This window comes from Lissotriton vulgaris, chromosome 5 (assembly GCF_964263255.1).
Source record: "Lissotriton vulgaris chromosome 5, aLisVul1.2, whole genome shotgun sequence".
Taxonomy (NCBI): Eukaryota; Metazoa; Chordata; class Amphibia; order Caudata; family Salamandridae; genus Lissotriton; species Lissotriton vulgaris.
The window spans coordinates 731,311,521-731,324,882 of NC_141693.1; the positions used below are offsets into that span (position 1 = coordinate 731,311,521).

The following is a 13,362-nucleotide window of genomic DNA, read 5'->3' on the forward strand; positions in this document are numbered from 1 at the left end:
GCTGATCATTTCTGCAAAGAGGACTTGAGGATAGCCTCTCTTCAAGTCCTCCACATGTCGCTGTGGTCATCACACGATCTGCCACTCTGCTAATGTAAGCTCTGAGCAAGTTCATATCCATTGCCATAAGGCTTTTATTTTTTTACCAATTCCGTTGGGAACCTTGAATGGCCTCCATCAAATCAGACAGCAATGGGTCTCCCACCTAGGTCTCCACAGGTTGTGCCACCAGGAACTTAAACTACCCTTAACCAGTCTTTTCTGGCAGTGGCACTGTGTGTGTATTTGTCCATTTTGTTAGTCGGGCCAATCTCCCCCCTTTATCCTTTACCATGGTGTATCTTTGCATAAAAGCCACCACCCCAGGTGCCCGGCTCTGTCCAAATCTCCTTGGCCTCTCCCCATAGCGACAACCAGCAGGGGCGAATCACCAGCACTAAGCCGTTCAGGGCCTCATAGGTCAGTGGGTCCACTTAATGTTCGGTATGGCTATTGTAAATGTCAGTTGCTCAGAAAACAGAGGGACACTGCCCCTGAAGGGCATACTCACAGCTGCATACGCCCATCGAACAACACGCCCCTCCCCGATGTATGGGGCGTCGCGCCAAGACATGCCCTTTCTTGCAAAGTAGGCCCCTCAATGTCCAAAGAATGCAGAGCAGCAGATAAACAGCAGATAAACATTCCATCAGTGCTTCAATACAAGGGAAATGGGGTGGGGGGGTACTCCAAATAGGTTCTAACAATCACTACTGGGCCAGGTAGGCTATACAGGGAGAGCGCGGCCACCGTCGTTCTGACCCCCAAAGCCACCACCAGCTGCCACACACGTAGGAGGCCCATTTACTCTGCCCCTCATATAGGTATCCTGGTTTTCATTCTTCCCACAGCAGCAGACGCAAAATGTCCGGCGGAGCCTCCTCCAGGCCCCAGCTCAGCCAGACACCAATCTCCTTCTCCGGTTTATTAGTGCGAAAGAACACTGCACGTTTCTGCTAACCAGGCCCCTTTGTCAAGTTGAGGTTGCGAGCCCCACACACATAGAAGAAAAGGCTTACGTTCATAGACATACAAGATAAACTAGCCAGGATAAGAGTGATTAGTGCGGCTGTGTAACACAAAGTAAAATACTCAAAGCGTAATCATGTACAATTACATATAGACATAGAAGATATAATAATTGAACAAAAGAGAAGTTTGGCAGCAAATCTTAGTAAAGTATGCATGTAACCGTGATTACATCAGTGCTAGCAGAGCCGCTACAGCCAATCAATAGTGAAAATTCAAGAAGACACTGGAATGCAGTGCCAGACTAACTAGTGCGGACCTGTGTGACCATGGTGATGATAATCACCATCGGAAGGATGCTGGGTCGAACAGCTGGTCACTCTTCAGTGATACAGACAAAGGAACCAATGAGTGGATGATGACTGCATATTTTAATGAAGTGTCATATAGGTCACTAGAATTGCATCAGGTGCTGCTGGCACCGCTATGGTAATTAATCAATCCTTTTCATTCCTGTGTGGGACTGAGCTCAAGCCATCCCTGGTACAAGCATCGCAAGGCAGAGATCATTTTATTTGAGTTATTTTCGTCATATACATACATCTATCTATATACACAGACACACATCTCTCTTTCACCTTAAACAAAACTCAGTGGTTTTAAGACAGAGGGCCTCCTCAGCAAAGACGAATTTCGATTTCTCCACCATGAAACACCTGTCCTGCCAGTACTCTACTTTATACCCAAAGTCCACAAGGGTACCTCACCTGTCCCTGGCCGTCCTATCATTTGTGAAGCTGGCGTCACCACTAGCTTTCTGTTCCAAGTGGCGTTGTATAGAAGTAAAAACGGTCGAGTCAGCGAAGAAGTAGGACCTTTATTAATATAAGTGAACGGTACCCTTGTCAGGGCAACTCGTGCTGCCATCGTGATTTACAACATCAGAAATAACATTGATGTGAAAACGGGACTTGCCCTGACGAGGGTACCGTTCACTTATATTAATAAAGGTGCTACTTCTTCGCTGACTCGACCGTTTTTCTACGTTATTACTTCTATACAAGTGCAGGGGCTCTCTGTGCGGGGGCTCCGTCTGTCTGTCTGTGTGTGCGGCTCCGTCTGTCTGTGTGTGCGGCTCCGTCTGTCTGTGTGTGCGGCTCCGTCTGTCTGTGTGTGCGGCTCCGTCTGTCTGTGTGTGCGGCTCCGTCTGTCTGTGTGTGCGGCTCCGTGTGGCTCCGTCTGTGGCTCCGTCTGTGTGTCTGTGCGTGTCTCCGTCTGTGTGTCTGTGCGTGGCTCCGTCTGTGTGTCTGTGCGTGGCTCCGTCTGTGTGTCTGTGCGTGGCTCCGTCTGTGTGTCTGTGCGTGGCTCCGTCTGTGTGTCTGTGCGTGGCTCCGTCTGTGTGTCTGTGCGTGGCTCCGTCTGTGTGTCTGTGCGTGGCTCCGTCTGTGTGTCTGTGCGTGGCTCCGTCTGTGTGGCTCCGCGTGGCTCCGTCTGTGTGGCTCCGCGTGGCTCCGTCTGTGTGGCTCCGCGTGGCTCCGTCTGTGTGGCTCCGCGTGGCTCCGTCTGTGTGGCTCCGCGTGGCTCCGTCTGTGTGTGTCCCGTCTGTGTGTCTGTGCGTGGCTCCGTCTGTGTGTCTGTGCGTGGCTCCGTCTGTGTGTCTGTGCGTGGCTCCGTCTGTGTGTCTGTGCGTGGCTCCGTCTGTGTGTCTGTGCGTGGCTCCGTCTGTGTGTCTGTGCGTGGCTCCGTCTGTGTGTCTGTGCGTGGCTCCGTCTGTGTGTCTGTGCGTGGCTCCGTCTGTGTGTCTGCGCGTGGCTCCGTCTGTGTGTCTGCGCGTGGCTCCGTCTGTGTGTCTGCGCGTGGCTCCGTCTGTGTGTCTGCGCGTGGCTCCGTCTGTGTGTCTGCGCGTGGCTCCGTCTGTGTGTCTGCGCGTGGCTCCGTCTGTGTGGCTCCGCGTGGCTCCGTCTGTGTGTCTGTGCGTGGCTCCGTCTGTGTGTCTGTGCGTGGCTCCGTCTGTGTGTCTGTGCGTGGCTCCGTCTGTGTGTCTGTGCGTGGCTCCGTCTGTGTGTCTGTGCGTGGCTCCGTCTGTGTGTCTGCGCGTGGCTCCGTCTGTGTGTCTGCGCGTGGCTCCGTCTGTGTGGCTCCGCGTGGCTCCGTCTGTGTGGCTCCGCGTGGCTCCGTCTGTGTGGCTCCGCGTGGCTCCGTCTGTGTGGCTCCGCGTGGCTCCGTCTGTGTGGCTCCGCGTGGCTCCGTCTGTGTGGCTCCGCGTGGCTCCGTCTGTGTGGCTCCGCGTGGCTCCGTCTGTGTGGCTCCGCGTGGCTCCGTCTGTGTGGCTCCGCGTGGCTCCGTCTGTGTGGCTCCGCGTGGCTCCGTCTGTGTGGCTCCGCGTGGCTCCGTCTGTGTGGCTCCGCGTGGCTCCGTCTGTGTGGCGCCGCGTGGCTCCGTCTGTGTGGCTCCGCGTGGCTCCGTCTGTGTGGCTCCGCGTGGCTCCGTCTGTGTGGCTCCGCGTGGCTCCGTCTGTGTGGCTCCGCGTGGCTCCGTCTGTGTGGCTCCGCGTGGCTCCGTCTGTGTGGCTCCGCGTGGCTCCGTCTGTGTGGCTCCGCGTGGCTCCGTCTGTGTGGCTCCGCGTGGCTCCGTCTGTGTGGCTCCGCGTGGCTCCGTCTGTGTGGCTCCGCGTGGCTCCGTCTGTGTGTCTCCGCGTGGCTCCGTCTGTGTGTCTCCGCGTGGCTCCGTCTGTGTGTCTCCGCGTGGCTCCGTCTGTGTGTCTCCGCGTGGCTCCGTCTGTGTGTCTCCGCGTGGCTCCGTCTGTGTGTCTCCGCGTGGCTCCGTCTGTGTGTCTCCGCGTGGCTCCGTCTGTGTGTCTCCGCGTGGCTCCGTCTGTGTGTCTCCGCGTGGCTCCGTCTGTGTGGCTCCGCGTGGCTCCGTCTGTGTGGCTCCGCGTGGCTCCGTCTGTGTGGCTCCGCGTGGCTCCGTCTGTGTGGCTCCGCGTGGCTCCGTCTGTGTGGCTCCGCGTGGCTCCGCGTGGCTCCGTCTGTGTGGCTCCGCGTGGCTCCGCGTGGCTCCGTCTGTGTGGCTCCGCGTGGCTCCGTCTGTGTGGCTCCGCGTGGCTCCGTCTGTGTGGCTCCGCGTGGCTCCGTCTGTGTGGCTCCGCGTGGCTCCGTCTGTGTGGCTCCGCGTGGCTCCGTCTGTGTGGCTCCGCGTGGCTCCGTCTGTGTGGCTCCGCGTGGCTCCGTCTGTGTGGCTCCGCGTGGCTCCGTCTGTGTGGCTCCGCGTGGCTCCGTCTGTGTGGCTCCGCGTGGCTCCGTCTGTGTGGCTCCGCGTGGCTCCGTCTGTGTGGCTCCGCGTGGCTCCGTCTGTGTGGCTCCGCGTGGCTCCGTCTGTGTGGCTCCGCGTGGCTCCGTCTGTGTGGCTCCGCGTGGCTCCGTCTGTGTGTCTCCGCGTGGCTCCGTCTGTGTGTCTCCGCGTGGCTCCGTCTGTGTGTCTCCGCGTGGCTCCGTCTGTGTGTCTCCGCGAGGCTCCGTCTGGCTCCGTCTGGCTCCGTCTGGCTCCGTCTGGCTCCGTGTGGCTCCGTCTGTCTCCGTGTGGCTCCGTCTGTCTCCGTGTGGCTCCGTCTGTCTCCGTGTGGCTCCGTCTGTCTCCGTGTGGCTCTGTCTGTCTCCGTGTGGCTCTGTCTGTCTCCGTGTGGCTCCGTCTGTCTCCGTGTGGCTCCGTGTGGCTCTGTCTGTCTCCGTGTGGCTCCGTCTGTCTCCGTGTGGCTCCGTCTGTCTCCGTGTGGCTCCGTCTGTCTCCGTGTGGCTCTGTCTGTCTCCGTGTGGCTCTGTCTGTCTCCGTGTGGCTCTGTCTGTCTCCGTGTGGCTCTGTCTCCGTGTGGCCTGTGTGGCTCGGTGTGTGTGTGGCTCTGTGTCCGCTAATAGTCTCTAATGATCACCTATTGCAAATGACAATACCATTTATTTAGGAGTTGTTTTTTTAAAACAAAAATGATAAAAATGCCATTTGCAATGCCAATAACTAACTTTAACAAAGCTGAGACCATTGCATTGTAAATGCGTGTTTGACTTGCATTTAGAATTGCTGTCTAACCCACCTACCCCTTGGATGTACATGTTTTCCACATTCCCAAGGTTTTAACTTTCTCCACTCACCGTTGGCTGCTTTCGCACAGCTTGCCCCTTCACCTTTTGGGTTTCCATTTGGACTGTTTTTTAGTTGGGACGGCTCTGTGGGGTAACATTGCGCGTCAGCCTGTTCATGTAAGCCACTGTGCTTTACTTGTGGGATTCCCTCAACCAGCACTGCGCTGTTATTAGGCCGTATGCCTTATTTTTCTTTGAGATCGCACTTGCATCTCACCGTGTTAATGGCTTTTACCTCCCACGCTCGTCAGACTCTTGTGCGAATACAAGCAAGCCACGAGTCTCCTTCTTGTTTTTATTCACGCATCGCCACTTATTTCTTTGTTTTTCACAGTCCTCAGAACCTCTCTCTTTCAGTCATCGGATATCTATCCATGACTTGGGGCACTGTCGTGATTGTGTACGTCATGCACTAAAGTAAAATTACAGTAAACCACTTTGCACTCATTCTACTTTATAGTTACCGTAAAACATATGCATTTGTGACTTTAAAAAAGGCACACAAAAATATCCACTCAAGCTGCACTCCTTCAGTTTGGAGGAGGGGGGGGGGACGGCAGTTCTCAGTGAAACATGATTTGTTAGCTATGGGGCGATCAACGCGATTCAGATCCTATGAGCCTTGTTCACAATAGAGAAGCCATATTAGGTCGTCATTTAATACCTTAACATAGGTCAATACATAGTCATTAACATAGATGAAGGACAACACCTGGAAAATATGGATACACCATCTTGGAATAGGCATAAATCCCATCGAAATGCAAACATGCTACAATGCTTCAAATAGAAATGTATCGTTATTCATTAATTCTCAGCAAATCGAGGTGCCACTGCCTCAAAGATCAAAATATAATCGTACTCCCATTGTATTTTTCATAATTACAATATTTCCACCATCCCAAGTGGAACTTTCCAAATTCAGTTGATAAAGCCCCTAATACATCACCAGATGATGTTTCAAACTACATGAAGCATTCAAATTAATTGTATCCACTTCAATATTATTCTACTCCATATGACCCCTATTGGGTAGGATACTATCCATCTTCATATTTATCTTATTACCCCAGTGGGTAATTATTTATGTCCAGAAATGTCCATGCTTGTACATAAAAAATTAACCAAAATACACAACTGACAACTCATGTCTAAAAAGTTCATATTGCAGCCAATGGTATAAAAAGCGGTACCATCTCTTCTAAATTTAACACATTTGGTTCTATACTGTCCATTTTCCAGAATATGCCTAGCTTAGTTCTTGTTCTCAATCAATCAACCAATCAATTTCTTTATTTGGATACAGAGGAATATCCATGTTCTCAGTAGGGTGGTTGCTGCGAATGTTGTTCCCGGTTCACTTGTTTTTCAGACAAGTTTGTTTGTTAGGGCTTTGTAGAAGACTTGCAAGTGCTGGGTTTTAGTGCCTTAACACCATCCATTCAGCTCCTCTCAAACAACACTCCTTTTATCCACTGAATTGGGCATATGAATTCCAGTATGGTCATGTCCAAATTGTGTCTCTCGCTCAATCCATCAAGTCTCAAGGTCACCCTTTATGGAGGACTAATCTGGAAGGCCATTAATTTTTTTTATGTTAGTAACTCTTAATATAAGACCTTTCATTTGAGGGGCAGATCTTTACCTGCATCAAGCGATCATTTTTTGGCTACTTTTGTTTTAAAAAACCTATTTGTAAAGCATATGTTTTAAATTATGCTCTCAATATTCGCGGGTGAATGGGTGGCACATCATACACTTCACAATACTTACACAGATGCCAGCTGGACAACGTGCACTTCAAACTAGCAAACAGCCTGAAATTGTTAGATCCGATTCAAAATATCAGACTTTAGTCACTTCTCTACTGAATTCAACATGTGTATTTACCAGCCTGAGAGGTAAGAAAGGTGCCCGTTAACATGTAAATATTTCACCACAAATTAGTATAAAACGTGTGCGTCACTTAACCACCTCTACCCAAGACACAGTAAATGATTACATGCATGTGATTCCCTCACTTACCTTTTCAACACCCATTATTGAAACAGAGGACGAGTGATAGGGCTACTCGTGCCTACATCTGACTCAGCAATAACAGCCTTCCAGAGGTCAAACCATGTCCTCAAATCTCTTCATATGCTAATAATTAAAGGGAGCTGGGATAGTTCTCTGAACTGCAGATTTAACCTGTGTTTTTTTTCTAGAAAGAACATTAGCAATGTTGTATTCCTTCATCTGCCAAATGCAGTCACCTTTGTGTACCCTTATGATGTACACCATGCACTCCTACCTGCATTATATCAATTAGTGCTAATTTGAAAAAAGTAAACAAAGTACTTCAGCTGACACCCATCAGTCACTATAACATCAAAACACTCCTCTGAAGGTTAAACCAGAAGCCCAGTCAAATCTCGTGCCCTGCTTCCCCCAATGTTCCTGGAAAAAAAAACAATTCCCTGTGCCACTGTGGCAAAGGTGTTTTGGACCGTAGAACTACAGGGTTCCAAAGAGGAAGACAGGTGCCAATAAAAGATAAAGGAAAATGTTAATTCATAAAGAACATGCACAGATGAGGAGACACCTTCGACATTAGGGAAAGGTGTTCTATGTGAAAGGGGTATTGGGCTTGAGGGCTATCGCTGTCTCTGGCTTTGTTGTGGTGGGAGAAAAGCTGTGAGGGCATAAGTGATTGATAGTAATTCGATTAGGAGAGATCACCATAGTGGGTATTTATCATTAAAGGAGATAAAAATTAAAAAGTCGATTTTTAGAAGAAACTTAGAAAGACTAACGCAAAACTACTAACAATGTAGCACTTAAGCTATCCCTTGTATTTGGTCATTTCAACAAGTATATTGCTCTGTATTGTATGGTACTGCAAAGCCAACCCCCACTATTGCGCCAGCAGCCTGCTCATTCTATAGCAGAGGTCCTGCAAATCAGTCTTGCTCCTATTCTAAAGTACGGATTCAGTGCCACGAAAGTGAGCCTGAGCCCTTCACCTAACCTAGTCCAGAAAGCAGAATATAAATGCACTTTCCCGCTCAAAAGTTGAATAAGATGTCAGACTACAGACATTATAGGGGGCAGGAAAGGGGAAGATTCCTGTCCGTCTCCCATGTACAAGCTCTGTCTGAATATTTCTCAAAATATTTAAACACATTTTAGCTATTCCAGTCTCCAATTCCTCGTCATCATTCTGCTGTACTCTCCTGCATCCTTACCCAACCTGCTCCTCCCTCCATACCTCCTGACAAGATGTCAACGTCTGGCATCCACAATGCACTATAGCTCCATCCAGTGATATATTAGTGTTTTGAGAAAAGACCATTCCAGACAAATCAAAAGACACACAATTGAAGGACGTAATGCCGAAACAAATCAAAACATTCACCCCAATCAACAGATCTGGGTTAAATTCATCTTTCTTTTGCTCACCATGCCACCCCACTTTAATTTAATTTAATTGCGGGTTTATAACGTGCTAGAATAGACTCCCGAAGGAGTATCTCTGCGCAATAGACCGCTGGGGAACCCGTCCTGGCTTTCCCTCTGAGATGGTCCCTACTGGGTATCTCCAAGCTGAAACCAGGCATCCCCGGCGTATGTGGGGGGCCGTTGTGGAGATGAGGTAAGCTAATGCCCAGAGTTGCAGAGTGTGATCCCTGGTTAGAGTAGGCACCGAGGAGGGAATTATCGAGTCCGCTGACCCTGGTCCACGACCCTGCCGCGTCGGGAATTGAACCCTGGTCCCGGGCCGTCCTCTGCTCCCGGGTCTGCTTCCTCTAACCAGAGAGCCACACCACTCCACCTGGCCATATGCAAATCAGCCTTGACCCTTTGCCTCATGTGAACAGTCCAGCCCAAACTGCCAAGCCAGGTCCTCCTTGGACCAGAAACAAGCATGCTACGACCGGTTAAGGGGTTTCACCCCTCATCAGCCAGGATAGCTTGATTCCAGTGGCACAGTGAGCCCTGGACCCTAGCCAGGGTATACCCGGCGCACTAAGGGTGAGAAAGCAAAAGACATAATTGATGAACAGAATGCAGAATAAATCAAAACATTCACCCCAGTCAAGAGATCTGGGTTAAATCCATCATTCTTTTGCTCACCATGCCACCCCAGTGTAGACCTGGACATATGCAAATCAGCCTTGACCCTGTGCCTCATGGGAACAGTTCAGCCCGAACTGCCAAGCCAGGTCCTCCCTGGACCAGAAACAAGCATCCTAGGACCGGTTTCAGGCTTTCAGCCCTCATCAGCCAGGATAGCTTGATTCCAGTGGCATAGTGAGCCTGGGGCCCACGTCTGTTTAACCTACTGGTGGCTTGTATCCAGGTCAACAAAGCCCAGCAAGTGGCCTGCAGAGATTACCTCTTAGGAACCGAAAATAGGCCTCTATCTATGTGTTCCATTCTGAGAGAGAGTGGTAGCTTTACCGTATATATGGATTATATGTAAGAAAGATAACACTAGTGTCCGGAGCATGTCATTGGCTTATGAGGCACCATACAAACTGTAAGCCATTTCAAAACGTTCTATCTGCTTTTTCATTAGGTCAAATGCAACAACAAAAAATCATAATGAGCATAAGGTGCAACGTATGCATAACTTGCTAATAAAAACGTACATGGCATACCTTTCACACGATCCTTAAATTAATTCCTACACAGACACCTCTACTATGCTAGATGATGTATGCTCCTTTTAAATGCCCTATGGCACCGACAGCGATGGTAGGATGGCCAATGTGAGCATGCCAGTATTAAAGACTCACACCAAGGATACACAGACTTCACCTTTAAGATGTACAGCTATAGATCAAACATATGAAAGTGACTAAAGAAACCAACTAGAGAAAACTCTTTGCTCACTTATATACATGTACCTGCTAGTCATCCAGATTGCATGATCAGTTGTATCGTTACATAAAATGCCTGTCTTAAAAAAAATAGAATATTAAACGATAAAGGGCTCTCTGTACTTCTAAATCTAATCCATTTTACCTGCCCTCTATAACAAACTAGGACAGACGCATCTTGGAATGAATATTTAATAAGTTGGTTCGGCTCGCAGATCTTGAATTTGAATTAATAAAGGTAGTATGTTAACTAGACAACAAGCAACCGAGCAGTGCGACAGATCATGTGCGTTTTTGACTCAAATGCCAACCGGTCTTCTCGACACATAGTACCCTACAAATTTAAAGATACAGCAGGCTACTTCTCGTGTCAAAGAAAATGTAGCTTCAGTCAAGTGTCATGGACGCTAAAGCCAGATATGAGTACACGTTTTCCACGGAACTGCTACGTTTACTAAAGAGGAAAGGAAATATTGCCCAGACTGCAGTGAACACGAGCTAAAAGAAAAGTGACTACAAAACACTAGCCACGTGGATAACTTATGCTCGTGACATTTGAGCTTCCGTTTGTTTATACGAGGGTTATTTAAAAAACATGTTCTATCAACAGTACTTATCCACACATGCATTAACGGTTACAAAAGCAGCGGCACCCACCGCCCCCCTCCCTTCGCCATGTGCTTAATCTACGGCATGTATAACACGTATGAAAGTGAACATAAACGTTATAGGTCAGCTATATCTATGAACAGAAATAGGGGAACCCGTCGAAAGAATACCAAACGGGGCATTTTTATACCAAATTCACTCAGGTTCTGAAAAGCTACGCGGACATCATAATATTATTGCGTGAGACAGTTTCTTTTTTTGGGGGGTTTTGTTATCAAAGCATTGCACAGTTAGCATTTCTGAATGGCTCGATTGCATGCACACGTGGGAAGAACAGCGACGGTATAGTTAAGGGAGGGTCCTTTCAACTTTCGAGTCATCGTCCAAGGGATATACCGCACTAAAATAATACAACTTCATCTGAAAGAGAAGTCCATTATTAACAAAGATCGCATTGATTTACAATGCAAAAGCACCTGTTTCATCGGTGAATCGAATGCATTCTATGGCGCCAGCGGATTCCACGGCAGCAATCTCTGGTAGTTCATCACTACCCCCTTGTGGATATTCAATAACGCGAAATCCTTACCGTGGAAATACAAAACACCCCTGTCAATGTTCAAAGCTGTCAAACTTTGTAAAACTAAGTCTCTAAAAGAAGAAAAAAAAACATGCTATTAAGTATAGACATATCTTTAGCTAAAGCTAACAAAAAGTCAACTCCATCAACTAAATAATGTACACTGTGCGAAAAAGACTGATATGCTGGACGAAATTAATTCTCAAAGAAAAAAAAATCAAGGCAAGTAATATTTTTGAAAAACAAGGACTTTCTGCATTTGCATCACGTAAGTGATTACTGCAATACACAAACACCTGTTAACCCAATCTTCAATCTGTGATCTATAGCACATTGTTCTTTTGAAGATATAGCTAACCGTCCTGGTACTCTGAGCACCATATGTTTTTTTTTTAGAAAGTAACGTGCATGTTCATGCCGTTCGCCTACTCAAAAGCCATATCCAACTAGTAATAATAGGGGATTTAACATCTGTATGACTCTACTGGATCCCGCTTACGGCACATAACAAGTTACCAATAAATCAAGAAAATACTATACAGTAAGTTTAAATTTGAAATAAGTAAAAGTTACCCCTGGGTGTCCACAATTAACACATACACGCAGTAAGACACTAATACATTTGACACGGCGAGTCTGTGGCATGCCTTCCACGCTCAAATACTAGGAATGTGTTAAACTCTCCTTTTTTTTTTTGAGTAGACCACCAGCTCAACTGCAATTGAAGGTAAGGATTGTTACTTAAAAAACACTTTTTACAAGTTTAACGCCATTAGGCACCTATGTTGTCAATTTAAATACCAAGTGAGCATGTATACCCTTTAGCATATACACTGTAAATTTTGACAGTGATATTAAATAATATAACTCTCACCGCAGCTTTTAAAACTTCGAAGTCACTGCCTACATCAGTGATCTACTGCCTCCCAAGTAATATCAAGTGCATAGCTCCATACTACAGTCAAACACGAGGAAACCAAAGCAGGGTAAAAAAATGAATCTTTAAAATAGAAAACTATGCATTAAGCAGTCCCTTTAAACACCTCGCCCGTAACAGTGAAGCAGAAAGACCTAATTAACAACTTAAAATCACAAGTGCATAGTCTTGCTTTGTCCCCAAGTCGAGTCAAAAAGTTTCCAAATACATTTTTATAAAGATGGGTGCATTAATTTCTCAATCAAAAAATTGGCTTTGCTGACAAGTTTGTATTTCTTTACAGCTCTCACTCTAGTCAACTAATGAAGGTAAAGAACGTTTAAAAGGATGACCTCCTAACATATGTCTCAGGGAGTATTTGTATAAAATTCTGAATGTGATTGTACTCAAACCACGTCATAAATTAGATGATCCCCAAAGAAACCTAACTTGAAGTCTGTGTAGTCAAACGTTAAGCAAACAATAGTTAGTTTCAATACGGACATAGAGATCATTCCTCACTGAAAATGAGAATTTCACCCACAAAGCTCCCTTCTGAACGACAGTTAAAGTTATGGTCAAACTGTAGTTCTACGAGTAGTTTGAGGAGGTTATTGGTGCCTATGGACTTGAGGAACGTATTTTATTTTGCCATAACTTAATGCAATGGCGCGACTTTAAATGGAGAGTTACAGGAGTTGCGGAATTGTACTGCATGTTTGTCAACAGTAAGATGGAGGATGACCCTCATTCACAGGCATACCTTCATACACACTGAGCAACACTTAAGAGTTAAGCAGCCATTCATCATGCCCCCCACAGGCCCCTTCATTGCGGTTATCATCCACAACAGTTACGCCCAAATACATTGCTCCCACGCCTCACCTGTTTCCCCTTTAATCCTTCTCAACACTCTTCCGTTACCCATTAACTAATCCCCCTTCCAGGACACATCAATACCATGGTTCTCTTACACCACTCACAATACTCACCTGTTCCGCTTCCGTCGCTCACACCCCCTCAAGTTGAAGTTCAGTCAATTACACCAGTCACGGTGGGTGAGTAACAGTAACTCAACCTTACATGTTGTCCTTCTGTCACTATCCTCACATGTTGTCCTTCCGTCACGTCACTGTCTACACTTGAATGTAGCTCTTACATCACTCAGTACTCTAACGTTTACTTTCATCACTACAACACCAGTGGCCCATCATTCAGACACCTCAGAGGTCACATTTCTTTCACTCTTAC

General features: G+C 47.5%; 1 protein-coding gene across 1 annotated transcript in view; it reads right to left on the bottom strand.

The window, feature by feature from the left end:
- LOC147711448 (uncharacterized) overlaps positions 1–13,362 on the bottom strand; it is a 1,238,421-nt gene that overhangs the window by 1,224,234 nt on the left and 825 nt on the right. The gene's annotated exons all lie outside the window — the stretch shown is intronic.